At 36.2% G+C, this 13,453-nt stretch overlaps 1 long non-coding RNA gene across 3 annotated transcripts in view; it reads left to right on the forward strand.

The window, feature by feature from the left end:
• Window positions 1–13,453, forward strand: part of LOC109275820 (uncharacterized) — a 190,016-nt gene that overhangs the window by 107,578 nt on the left and 68,985 nt on the right. For all 3 annotated transcript variants that reach the window (XR_002084393.2, XR_002084386.2, XR_002084392.2), the window contains exon 4: window positions 2,144–2,197. This is a non-coding gene — a long non-coding RNA (uncharacterized LOC109275820). The remainder of the gene's footprint in view (window positions 1–2,143; window positions 2,198–13,453) is intronic.

The raw sequence follows: 13,453 nt of genomic DNA on the forward strand, positions 1-13,453 counted from the left end.
AATTAACTAAACAAAATTAATAATAGTGTACATGGGGATAATACATATGTAGGACCAAAATGTAGGACAAAAAGAGCAGAAGGGTTGCCAAGGGAGAAATGGAAATAATACTCTTGTAAGGTTCTGATGCTATATGTGAAGTGACATACTATCACTTGAAGATAGTGATAAGTTAAAATGAGTCCGTGGTGATGGCCCTTAAGCCACCATTAAAATAATCAGGCAAAGATTTATAGCTAATAAATTGGAAAAGGAGAAAAAAAAGGAACCATGGAAAAGGATTAATCCAAAGGACGTCTGAGAAAAGGAAGAGAGAGAGAGCCAAGAACAGGTGGGACAAATAGAAAACAAATATCAAGATGGTAGATTTAGACCTAATGCTGCCAATAATCACATTACATACAATTGGTTTAAGGTCATAATGGGACATTATAAAGGTGCAGGTATTGGTTTTCCACAAATATTCTTCCCCTTTCTCAAATAATAAAACTTCTGACTACTACCTGTGTACATGATTGCCCAATAGAGACAACATTTCCCAGCCACCCTTGCAGCCAAATGTAGCCATATGACTACATCCTGGCCAAAGATCCAAAAACACAAGCGTTGTGTACATTTCTAAGATGTGCCCCGAAAAGGAGTGGTCTTGTGCACTCTATTTTTTCCCCTTTTCCACAGTTTGGGAGATGGTGAGAGCCATCTTAGCCAACGTGGACCATCTTGTAATCGGATAAAGAAACGACATGTCAAGAATGGCAGGGTTACACTAGCAACCCTTGGCTGTATACCTCAGAACTACTTCAGGAGAGAACAATAAACTTCTACCACATACAAGCTGCTTTCTTAATATGGTTTACCCCAAAGCATACTCTGAGATAAGGACTTGTTTGCCATTAATTTATTTGGGAAGTCATCCTAGGAAGCAAAGGCAAGAGAGAAAAGGCAATAAAGGTGCACTGATGTGTGGGTAACTGCTGGAGGCACATCCTATGGGATATGCTCCAAGAAACTCATCTTAAAATAACCCAGCTCTATTCAGGGATTCTGGGACATTTACTGACTAACTCCCTTTCCCACTGGATGGTGTTTCTTCCCTAGGGGATTTACTCTCCAGGGCTGTCACTTTTCCAGAAACTGCCTTCATGTGCCACTTCAGGTGAAGCTATCAGCAGTGTGGGGTAGCATCATGTCTGGGTAATAGAGTATTATTCTTGTGAGTATGTTTTCTCATGTGAAAGTAGCCCAGCTGTCACAATTAAAATGGAAAATTTCTGGGGCACCTGGGTGGCTCAGTCAGTTGAGTATCCAACTTCGGCTCAGGTCATGATCTCATGGCTCATGGGTTTGAGCCCAACATCGGGCTCAGTGCTGACAACTCAGAGCCTGAAGCCTGTTTTGGATTCTGTGTCTGCCCCTCTCTCTCTGCCCCTCCCCTGCTTGCACTCTGTCACTCTCTCTCTCTCTCTCTCTCTCTCAAAAATAAATAAACATAAAAAATTTAAAAACATGGAAAATTTCTAATAAGAAAATTGTAATTATTTACTATTTTGCTCCAGAGATATTGGACTCAATCCTTTAAAAATAGTGCAGAATCACTACTTTTTTGATATTGCTTTATGGAATAAGAATAAGCATTAAGCACTCAGATTTGTGTAATCAACTAACACTTCACAAATTTGGTGTAAAAGCATTAATTTATGGCCTTTGTAATTTTAGTAATTACCTATTTTCCATTATTTTATTAAAATTTTCAAGGTCTAGCTGGTCATTTCTTTTGCTATTTATTATGGATATTCTGGCATCATGAGTTAGGTAATAATACCATAAATACTCAGCTTCTTTACTTGTTTGTCACATCACAAATTCCCAGACACCATACCTTAAATATTTTTACTAGTAAGCGTAGTATGCGTTTTGTGTTGGGGTAATAAGTTATGTGCCCAGTACGTGGCCTCTGGTTTCTCATTTAATGCACAGTAGGTGTAAATTAATATATCACAGCACAGCTTTTCTGAGGGCTATAACTAGACTGTGCCTACAGCTGGTTTGCAGTAGAGAAAAGTCTCTTCTAAAAGAGCTACCACTTTGTGCTCATGTCCAAAATTTAAAGATTTCCTTCTTGGATGTGCCATATGTTTTACAGATTCTACTTTGTAGAACTTTTAAAAAAGGTCTTGGAGAAGCTCAAGAGTTTCAGGTAAGGAATTGTTTGTTTTTACATTGCTAGTAATTGGGAAGTTAATTTTTCATTACTAAGGTTTGACAAATATGTACTATAGGGAGATACTAACGTAAGATCTGATAGACATTTCAAAGTTATTTTGGGGGGCACGAAGAATGCTAATAGTTTTTAAAGTTATATTTTGTGAATATATAAATGGAAATCAGGATATCATTCGAAAATGAATGACTACCATTTAATTTTTAAAAAACATTTCTTTAATGACTACATTTGGATGTACCATTCAAGCCAGTTTTAACACACCTAAGATTTTGGAAATGAGGTTATACAGTTATCCCTTCCATTAAAACAAAGGTTTCAGAATCCAGTACTGCTAGATTCCATCATTACTGCCCAAACCAGATATAAGATATCAGCAACTATATAAGTAAGGTGAAGACTTCCAATGACAAGAATAATTTGAAAGAATACATGATCAGAGTCTTCTGGTGTGACAGCTGATGGTGGATGAAATGGTACTTATTTTCAGGATATGAGTTTTACAGTTATAGAATAATGCTGTAAGATGAAGTTGCAAGAAAAATCATTATTATATACACTGTTCTTGGGAGTATCAGTCAGTGTAAACTTATATGTAGGGTAATTTGGTAATATTTCTCAAAAAACAAAATGTGCCTTTGGTCTAGCAATTCCATTGCTAAGAACTTATCTTACTTGAACTAACATATACAAATAATGTGTACATGGATGCCCATTTCTGCAGATTGTAATGCAAGAACTAGAAGGAACTTAAATATATGTCAACAGGAAATTAAGTAAGTTATAGAACAATCATGCGTGTGATGACATTCAACTATTACAAAGAATGAAGTTTATTTTTATGTACCAATGTGGAAATTTTCCAAAATATATTTTTAAGGGAGAAAAGAATGCAGAAAAGCAGGCATATTATGTTTCTCACATGCATAAAACAAATATGTGTGTGTGTATTTGTATTCTTGTATATATCCCCCAATTTTCTATAATGAAACCCAAGAAACTGTAATTTTATAGTTCATTCTGCAGAGTAAGACTTGAGTTTGGAGTATAGAGAGTTATTTATTTTTTGCTTTCTGCCTTGAGTCTATTTGAATTTATAAAAAGAAAGTCATGTGCGTATGTAGTTTTTATAAAAAAAATTACATTAAAAATAAAATTGAACTATTTTTAAAGACCTCCAACTTACTGATAATGAAACTATAGACAAAAATAATAACATAGGTTCATTGGAGGCGCCTGAGTGGCTCAGTCAGTTAAGTATCTGACTTCGGCTCAAGTCACGATCTCACGGTTTGTGAGTTTGAGCCCCGGGTCGTCGGGCTCTGGGCTGACAGCTCAGAGCCTGGAGCCTGCTTCACATTCTGTGTCTCCCTCTGTCTGCGCCTCTGCTGCTTGCACTGTGTCTCTTGCATTGTCTCAAAAATAAATAAACATTAAAAAAATTAAAAAAAAAACACATAGGTTCATTGATATTCTAATCCTAATCTTATTCAAACACACTACCTCCAAGGAATGACTTGGGTAAATTGATTTTTTCAGTGTTTAATATTTATTTTTGAGAGAGAGAGAGAGAGAGAGCACGAGCCAGGGAGGGGCACAGAGAGAGGGAGACACAGAGTCTGAAGCAGGATCTAGGCTCTGAGCTGACAGCACAGAACCCACTGGGGGACTCGAACCCACAAAGCGTGAGATCATGACCTGAGTGGAAGTAAGACACTTAACCGACTGAGTCACCCAGGCGCCCTGGTAAATTGGTATTTGATGACTTTTAGTTGTCTCTGATTTTACTTCTTTCATTTGGTTTGTTTGGTTTGTTTATTTACTTAATTCTGGTTTTTTGAGAGTAATCATTTTTCCTGATCTTGTTCTTATAAAATAATACTGGTTTACTAAAGAAGTCTATATAAGTTATAACCACATTTTGCAGGCATGGTTTAGTTTTCCAGTGTGTTAAGTTACAAAATAGCCACAGGCAAATTCCATTCTGGCAAATTCTCCATTATGAGTACTAAGGGATTGGAATGGGTTCTGGGGAGAGTTGTTACAGGATTTGCTAGCCATTGTCTCCATGGGGATCATGGGCTCCTATCTTTCTTTACTGAATTTAGTCTCTGAAAATGGGGCCTGAATATGATGTAGAAAGTTCCTCTCCAAGAAGAGTCCTTGCTTTGTTGCTCAAGCTGCATGGGTGTTTTGAGAACCACTTCTAGTCTGGAAGGAGAGGCTTATTTCTTTTATGCAATTTTTATTAGTGAAGTATTTAAAAATACTTTTATTGTCATTTATATTTTGGAAAGTATTGAAAAATATAAAGATGCAAGTATCAATCCTTTTATCCATCAGCTAGTCAAACATTCACAATCACACCCTCTGGGGACAGTTGTTAATATTATATTAGTATTGAGTATTTTTGTGCATTTGAAATACATAGTTGCATTAGATGCATCTATCACCTTATACTCTTTTTTATCTAAATTATATGCCTTTTCTCTCATTGTTGAAAACTGTTCCTAAACATAAATTTTCACAGATGCCTAATATTCCATTCTGAATTTACCATATTTTGCTCCATTGGTCTAAATTTGGATATTTAAGTCAATTCCATTTAAAATTTTTATCCATTATAAAGAAGGCTGCTAATAAAACTTTCTATAATAATTCCCACCTATAGTTCTGATGATAATTTTATTTGTTTCTGTTTCCTTTTTAAATTTTTGGGCATATTTTGGAATAAGGCTGCTAAGGTTTTTTTTTTTTTTTTTTTTTTTTTCTTACTGCAAGTTTCACATATGTACGCAGGCAAACTAGCCATCTCAGATTAAGGGAAGAGTATTACAGAGATGTCAAGGGTCACTTGAACTGTTAGCATCTGTATTTATTTATCTGCATGCATCAAAATAATGAACAAAAAACTCAGGAAAAAAATTGGACTAAAATGGTTGAAATGACCATAGCTCTCATGTACGGTATTTGGTTCATCATAGTTCTCATCAAGTGCTTTATAAACAAAATAAATTTAAGTGTAATCTTGAGTTGCTGTTTAATAAAGTTGTTTCACTTCAGATTTCATTTGAAGTGAGAGATTTCTTGCTTAAAATATATGAAGGACTATTAAAAAGGGGATTTGACCGTCAAATGACAGCACACAGGGTTAGAGGAAAAGCCTAAGTAAGTCCTGTTTGTGTTATTTACCTCCTAAATCATGTAGAAAATCTGTTTTCTTACAGGGGAATGGAGTTGTTACTCAATTCATGCACAGGTTGATTATCCCCTTTATATGTAAGCAGTCCTCACTTTGTACATTAGTGTGGGGCAGTAAAAATAATTGTGCAAATGATCTTAAAATCCATAGGGGGAAGAATCATGATTGTTCTGTGATCTTTAAATATTTCTTGTCAAAACATTAAAAACACCTTTACTGTTTATACATGTATATACATGGTTACATGTACATTAAGGACACGCGAAGATAGTAAAAGGAATGTTTGGTACACTGTTATATAAAACATATTAATGTGTTTTATTTGTAAAACTTAGGTGTAGTTTCAACAATGCTTGTCTTCTTGTTGTATGACTTACAAGAAGGAGTAAGAAACCTTTCTATGTGTTGGCCAATTGTTGTGCTCATTTTCTTAAATGTTTATTTATTTTGAGAGAGAGAGAGAGAGGGCGAGCGAGCATGTGCACGAGCAGGGGAGGGGCAGAGAGAGAATCCCAAGCAGGGTTTGCACTGTCAGAGCAGAGCTGGACACGGGGCTTGAACCCATGAACCATGAGATCATGGCCTGAGCCAAAATCAAGAGTTGGAGGCTTAACTGACTGAGCCCCCCAGGCACCCCTGTTATATTCCTTTTAAGTTTGGATCACCTCCCCACATTCCCAAATTCCCACTCCTATGGTTGCAGTGTTGGAAAATATATTTGAGAATTCCTTTTATGTGGAGCTTTTTTGCTGGATTCATTTCCTCTGGGACCTATTTATGCTTTTTATCACAATCATTTTTCCCATTTACATTTGTCTTCATGAAGCAGAACTATCCACTTCACTGCCTGTGCATGAGTTGAGTAACAGATGCTCAGTGATCGATCACCAACAAACTTTGAAAAGAAGTGACATGATTGCTTTCTAATCATGATGCATGTCTTTTAGTTATGTCGTGATTTGTGGACCGAAGACCTAGCAGAGAAGTTAAAACTTCACGTAATGGCACTGAATGTATGTGATAACTGAAAATTGAATTTTTGGAGGACGTGTGTTATTTAACTGATCCGTGGTAACTGAAATTTCTGTATATGGGAATCATGCAAAGCCGGGACTGCCTGTATTCTCTGCTTAAGCTGGACTGTCATGATTCTGTCAGAGTTTCTGAGACTGGAGTTAAATGAATTCAAAGTGCAAGTCTAATTATCTTGTTTAGTTTGCCGGTGCATGTTATTTTCTGACATGATTCCTGGGTCAAACATTTAAAAAATTTTTTTAACAGAGAGACAGAGAGAGAGAGAGAGAGAGAGAGAGAGAGAATGAGTGGGAGAGGGGCAGATAGAGAGGAAGACACAAAATCTGAAGCAGACTCCAGGTTCTGAGCTGCCAGCGCGAAGCCTGTCGCAGGGCTCAAACTCATGAACCGCGGGATCATGACCTGAGCTGAAGTCAGACGCTTAACCGACTGAGTCACCCAGGTGACCCTGGGTCAAACATTTTTATTTATTTGTGAACTATTACAATTCTCATCTTCTGCATCATTGCTATTATTATTTTGTAAATGTTAAGTATGACCATGTAGTACTCAGAAAATTCTGAACAACACGGAGACATTTTTAATGGATTTGCCATATACATATTAGTTAAAACCAAGGTATAGCATTTTTAAAACCTTATTTTGAAATACAGTAAAACCTTGGATTGCGAGTAACTTGTTCTGTGGGTGTTCTGCAAGACAAGCAAACATTTCTAATAAATTTTAACTTGATAAACAAGTCATGTCTTATAAGTAGTATGTGATGCCTAATGTCACATGATCACGACTACCACAGTGGTTGTTGAAATTCACTTTGATACACAAGTTCTTTGGATTACAAGCATGTTTCCAGAACAAATTATGCTCCAAACCCAGGTTTTACAGTAATCACAGATTCATAGGAAATTTCAAAGGGGAGTACAGGGAGGTTCTGTGTACCTCTCACCCAGTTTTCCTCAGCGGTTACATCTTATGTAACTACAGCACAATATCAACACCTGAAACACACTGGCACAACGTATGTGTATAGTTCTGTCATTTTATCACCTGTATAGATTGGTGTACCACCCAGGCAAGATGCAGAGCTAGTCTATCACCACAAAGTGCTCCCTCATGCTACTCCTTCAGAGCCACACCCACCTCTTCCCGTCCTCCCACCCATCTTTCACACCTGGCAACCACTGGTCTATACTTTTGTCCTTTCAGAACTGACCACAATTTTATTTTTTTCATTGCTGAATAGTAATCTGTGTGTGTAATATATGTTTCAATTTTGTCCGTATATTAAACAATTATATAAATTGTTCCATATTATTTTATCTTTTTGCAATTCCCAGAGAACTCAAGGTGATGTTTATGAGATTCATCCATCTTGATCATTGCTGATCTATTTTATAAATAGCCTATAGTGATAGTTTTAAGCATCCAATTCGAGAATCTTTTAACTCTTAAAATCTATTTATACTATAGCCATTACTAGAGTATTTTTATTGATTTATAGTATTTTATATTTAATTTTCGATTTACTTTTCACTTGTTTCTCTTTTTTGCTTTCTTTTGGAAAGACTTGATTTATAATTTTATTTCTCTCATTTTATTTGAAGTAATACATTTTTTTCTGTTCTTCCAATGAATACCTCACCTTTTTAAATATGCATAGTTGTATCAAAAATCTTTAAGTTAAGGGGTGCTGGGGGGCTCAATCAGTTAAGCATCCAACTTCGGCTCAGGTCAATCTCACAGTTTGTGAGTTTGAGCCCTGCATTGGGCTCTGTGCTGACAGCCCAGAGCCTAGAGCCTGCTACAGATTCTGCGTCTCCCTCTCTGTCTCTGCCCCTACCCAGCTTGCACTGTTTCTCTCCTTTCTCTCTGTCTCAAAAATATACATAATTTAAAAAAATCTTTAAGTTAGTACATATCTTTACATTTTTTGCAAACTTGTAGGATACCTTCCTTGGATCACGACCTCGAATTTTTATGTGAGTATTCTATTTCCATCACTGGTTTTTGCTAACTCCCACTCTGGTAGTCTTTACTGTCATTGCTTCCACTGATTTAAATTTCAGTGTCTTTTTTCTCCGTTCTTTCCTGAAATCTTCTGTAGTTTATTATTACTGTAATTGATTTATTCTTCTTACTGTGATTTATTTATTACTAAAATTTTTTGGTGTGATTTGCAAGTGACAAAAAATGATCTAGTCTATGAGAATATATTTACATCATCTTTTCTCTCTTAATTTTTTTATTATGGAAATTTCAAACATATAGAAAAGTAACTAAAGAACTACGTACACCCATATGTCTATCACCTAGACTAAAACTTTTGTTAAGTTTTTGCCATATGTGCACTCTCTATCTATACACACTCATGCGTGCGCGCGCGCGCACACACACACACACACACACACACACACATATGCACGTTAGCTAAACAACCTAAAAATAAATTCACAGATATCTTGATACTTGATCCCCAAATGCAAATAGCTTAGTAGGCTTCTCTAAACTAAAGAGAGCTCTAATACATATAAAATGTCATTAACATATATAAAAATTTTAGCAACCATTCTCTAATATCAACTAGTACTGAGTATATATTCAGGTTTTGTCAATCGTTCCAAATTTTTCAATCTCTTTTTTCAAACTGGGATCCAACCAAAATCTACACATTGCATGTATCTGTTATATCTCTTAAATCTTCTTAATCTAGCAAAGGGTCTATGCCTTCACTATTTTCATGACATTCATTTTTGAGAATGACCCACTCATTGAATTTGCTTGATTACTTCTTTATGGTGTCAATTAACTTATTCCTCTATTTTTTGTATTTCCTATTACCTGTTCATGTATACCTTTGAGTGATATTGGAGCTGGTATAGAATTCAAGGCTGACAGTTATTTTTCATTTGTTAACAGTCTAATTTATATTCCTTTGCAGACAATCTGTCTTCTCTCTGATTCCTTTTAATATTTTTTTCTGCTTTGATATTCTATAGTTCCAGCAAGAGGTATTTTGGAGTAGATTATTTTTCATATTTCCTCTTCCCTTACCTCTTTCACTCTGCTATCCCTGGGTAGTTTCTTCAGAACTATCCTCCAGTTCTCTAATCTAAATCTCAGCAACTCCATGTAGTTTGTTATTAATTCATCCTCAATTTTTAAAATTTCAATCTTGAATTCCAAAATTCTTCTTTTTATTTCTTTTCTTTTTTTTTTTTTTTACAGAAGCTCTATTCCTTTTTTCCTATATCTTGATTTTAAAATCATGTTCTGTTCTTTCCTTATAGTTTTGGCTCTTTTTATTATTTCCTTAATAACTTAAAATATACTTATTTTATAGTTTATTTAACATATTTTCTAAAGATTTTAAGTAATTTCTACATTCAACATGGAGCTCAAAGTCACAACTCTGAAATCAAGATTCATATGCTTCACCGACTGAGCCAGCTATAGGCCCCTCTCATGTTATTTATTTATTTATTTAATTTTGTGTTTTATTTTTTCAGGTAAACAAATATGTTTATTTACAAACATATTGAGTTATGTTGAATTCAAGAATTTGATCCATTTTTCAAAGAAACTGCACCTCTTAAAATGCTCCTTTTCACATCTGTTTAATGGATTCATTGCAACATCCTTATTTCTTAAGCAGTCGGTGTCTTACTATAAAAAAAAAAAAAAGGTGGGGCGCCTGGGTGGCTCGGTTGGTTAAGGGTCCGACTTCAGCTCAGGTCATGATCTCACAGACCGTGAGTTCCAGCCCCGCGACGGGCTCTGGGCTGATGGCTCAGAGCCTGGAGCCTGCTTCCGATTCTGTGTCTCCCTCTCTGTCTGCCCCTCCCCCGTTCATGCTCTGTCTCTCTCTGTCTCAAAAATAAACGTAAAAAAAAAAAAAAATTACAAAAAAAAAAAAGGTGCAGCAAATCCAGATCCAAAGTATGTAGTCATCATAATTCATAACTGCCTCTTGTTTTCCACTGAAAATGGCACACTCTTCCCTGGGCCCTCCACATGGTGGCTCCTTGGGACCACAGAGGTTGTGAGATGCTCTGTCCCAACATAGTGCTGTTGGGACTTCTGTGAAAGGCGCAGAGACCCAAAATGGTAGAAATTCATCTTATTTGATTTTCTGAAGCTTTTGGGTTCTAATCCCCCCGTTGGTTGTATTGCTTACTGTATTAGGCTTGGAATTTGGGGTTCAGGTCAGCTTTATTGATGATTGTGTGTATATTTGTCCAGGGCCAGAGAATAATGCTGAAGGAAAACAACCGTCAATCTAGATTTCTACAGTGTTGATGCAGAGTAGCCTTGCATTTTCCTCTATCAGGTTTTTCAAATTTAAGAGTTGGGAATACATCTTCATGCTGATATTTTTCCTATTCCATAAGATAACATAAACTGAATCTTCACTTTCTCAAATGGATTTTTACTTTTAGAATCCTGTTAGAGCCTTTGGAAGAGATGGTGTCTTTTTTTTTGTCTCTGGAACTTTGGGGTGGAAAGGTTGTCTTACATTGAAGGGGCAGCCCCTTGGGGCCCTAACTTCAGGAGATGTCTTGTTTCCACCTCTTTATAGTATGTGCATTCAAGGCCACATCTCTTGTCCCCATGTGGAAATTGAAACCTTTGCTTCTGGGCCCTAGGTCATACAACTGCACTACTTCTCTCTGACTGATTTCCTTTGTCTCATAAGTTGCTTGTTTGGGCTCCTCCCTGGCACCTAGATGTTTACGTTTCTTTCATTTGACCTCAGCTATGTATGTTTGTCTTTCTGTTATGGTTGTACTTAGCATTTTAATATTTTTAGTATCTTTAAATTTTATTTTATCTTAAGGCTACTATGTTCAAAGTCAGCCAAACATTAATTGTAAGTATATGGAAACATTGAGATTGTCAAAAATTTTATTGTTCACTGATACACTTGGTATTTCAGAATAAAACGTTTAAAGGGTGATACGAAACTTATTTTCATACATACTATAAACTGGGAAAATATGGGAATGTAAAATAAATTGGGAAAACAAGTGCCATGGATGTTAACACTCAGATGTTGAATTCACAAAAATAAAGGTCTTGCCATACTATTTCCAATGTTAAAGTGATTTAATTATATTTTCAATTGTAAATCAATCCAGTTTCTTATAAATAAGGGTTGGGCTGGGAAGTGGGAGGTCATAATAGGGAGCAGTATAGTTACAGGTAGCTTATCATAACTTGGAGTTTCAGTTATTTCTTCCTTTGACAATTAAGGGAATAGTTCATTTTTGATGTTAGAGACGTATGTCTAGTGGAAAGACATTCCAGGGGAGACACAGGTACATGAAGAAAAAGCAAGAGCACAGTGCATGTAAACAATATCATTTCCAAAGAAACATGAGTTCAGAATAAAGTTGCTTCCTCAAATGGAACAATATTTCAACCTCTGTCATTACACAATAAGATGGGTCAAGAGGGATAACAAATGACCCAATCTTTTTAAAAATCTTGTTGAGGGGTGCATGGCTGGCTCAGTTGGTGGAACATCTGACGCTTGATCTTGGGGTTGTGAGTTCGAGCCACTCACTGAGTGTAGAGATTACTTACAAAATTTTTTCTTTAAAGTTTATTTATTTTTCAGAGAGAGAGAGCAAGCAAGTGAGTGGGGTTGGGTAGAGAGATAGGGAGGCACATAATCCGAAGCAGCCTCCATGCTCTGAGCAGTCAGCAAAGAGCCTAACGTGGGACTCAAACTCTGAAACCATAAGCTCATGACCTGAGCCAAAGTCAGGCGCTTAACTGACTGAGCCATCCAGGTGCCCCATAAAAAAAATAAAATCTTAAAAAAAAAAAAAAAAAGGATCTTGTTGAAGAAAAAGTTAGACATTTTTCAAATGAAAATATTTATACTGAGAAAAGATCTTGAATTGTGTAGCTAAGAATTTAACATCTATTTTAAAATTTTTGTTTTAAAGTAAACTCTATCTCTGACATGGGGCTAGAACTCATGACCCCAAGATCAAGAGTCTCATGCTCCACTGACTGAGCTAGCCAGGTGCCCCAAAATGAGAGTAATTTCATTTATTTAATATTGTTTTTTAAGTAAACTTTACACCCCACATGGGGCTCAAATTCATGACCCCGATGGGGTGACTAGGTGGCTCAATTAATTAAGCCTCCGACTTTGGCTCAGGTCATGATCTCATGGTCCATGAGTTTGAGCCCCATGTCCAGCTCTGTGCTGACAGCTCAGAGCCTGGAGCCTGGTTCAGATTCTGTCTCCCTCCCTCTCTCTCTGCCCCTCCCCTGTTTTTTTTCTCTCTCTCAAAGATAAATAAAATATTGTAAAAAATTTTTAAAAAGATTCATGACCCTGAGATCAAGAGTCACATCCTCTACTGACTGAGCCACCCAGGCGCCTTAATGGCATCTAATTAATTAATTAATTAATTTTCAACGGCATCTATTTTAAAATTAGAATCACTCTGCATTCGAGCTCTGCTACTACCTCTGTCTCTTTTGGGAAAATAACATAAATTCTCTCTCAGTTTACTTATCTATAAAAAGACAGTAATAATAAACTCCCATGTTGCTACTGGGAATTAAAATGGCACGCTCATAAAAAAATAAAGTGACATATTCATAAAATATCCTGTGTACAACACTTCGCACAGTGCCTGCATGCAATGGTCACTAGCTCAATAGCTACTACTGTGAAATCAGCACAGAGATTTCTGAATCACTAGAGGTGAAAAAGGCTCCAGGAGACTAGAAATGTGAGAAGCTTATCTCTTAACTAGCTAGCTCAAATTCTGGGATTTCTTAGGCACAACAAATAGAAAGATGATATTATTCTTGTAGCTTGAAAATATTGTAGTGGGAATTTTCTTATTATGAGAATTGCAATTTACAGAAAACTAAGCCTTATTTGAGAAGGAAAGAGAAATACTGCTTTTTGTGAATAAGCCTCTATGGGTGCTCTATGTTAATGTGTTTGTTCTGGTAGAAATACTTTTATT

The sequence above is a fragment of the Panthera pardus genome, unplaced genomic scaffold, assembly GCF_024362965.1.
Source record: "Panthera pardus isolate Hobbes unplaced genomic scaffold, ASM2436296v1 HiC_scaffold_13, whole genome shotgun sequence".
NCBI classification, from domain to species: Eukaryota; Metazoa; Chordata; class Mammalia; order Carnivora; family Felidae; genus Panthera; species Panthera pardus.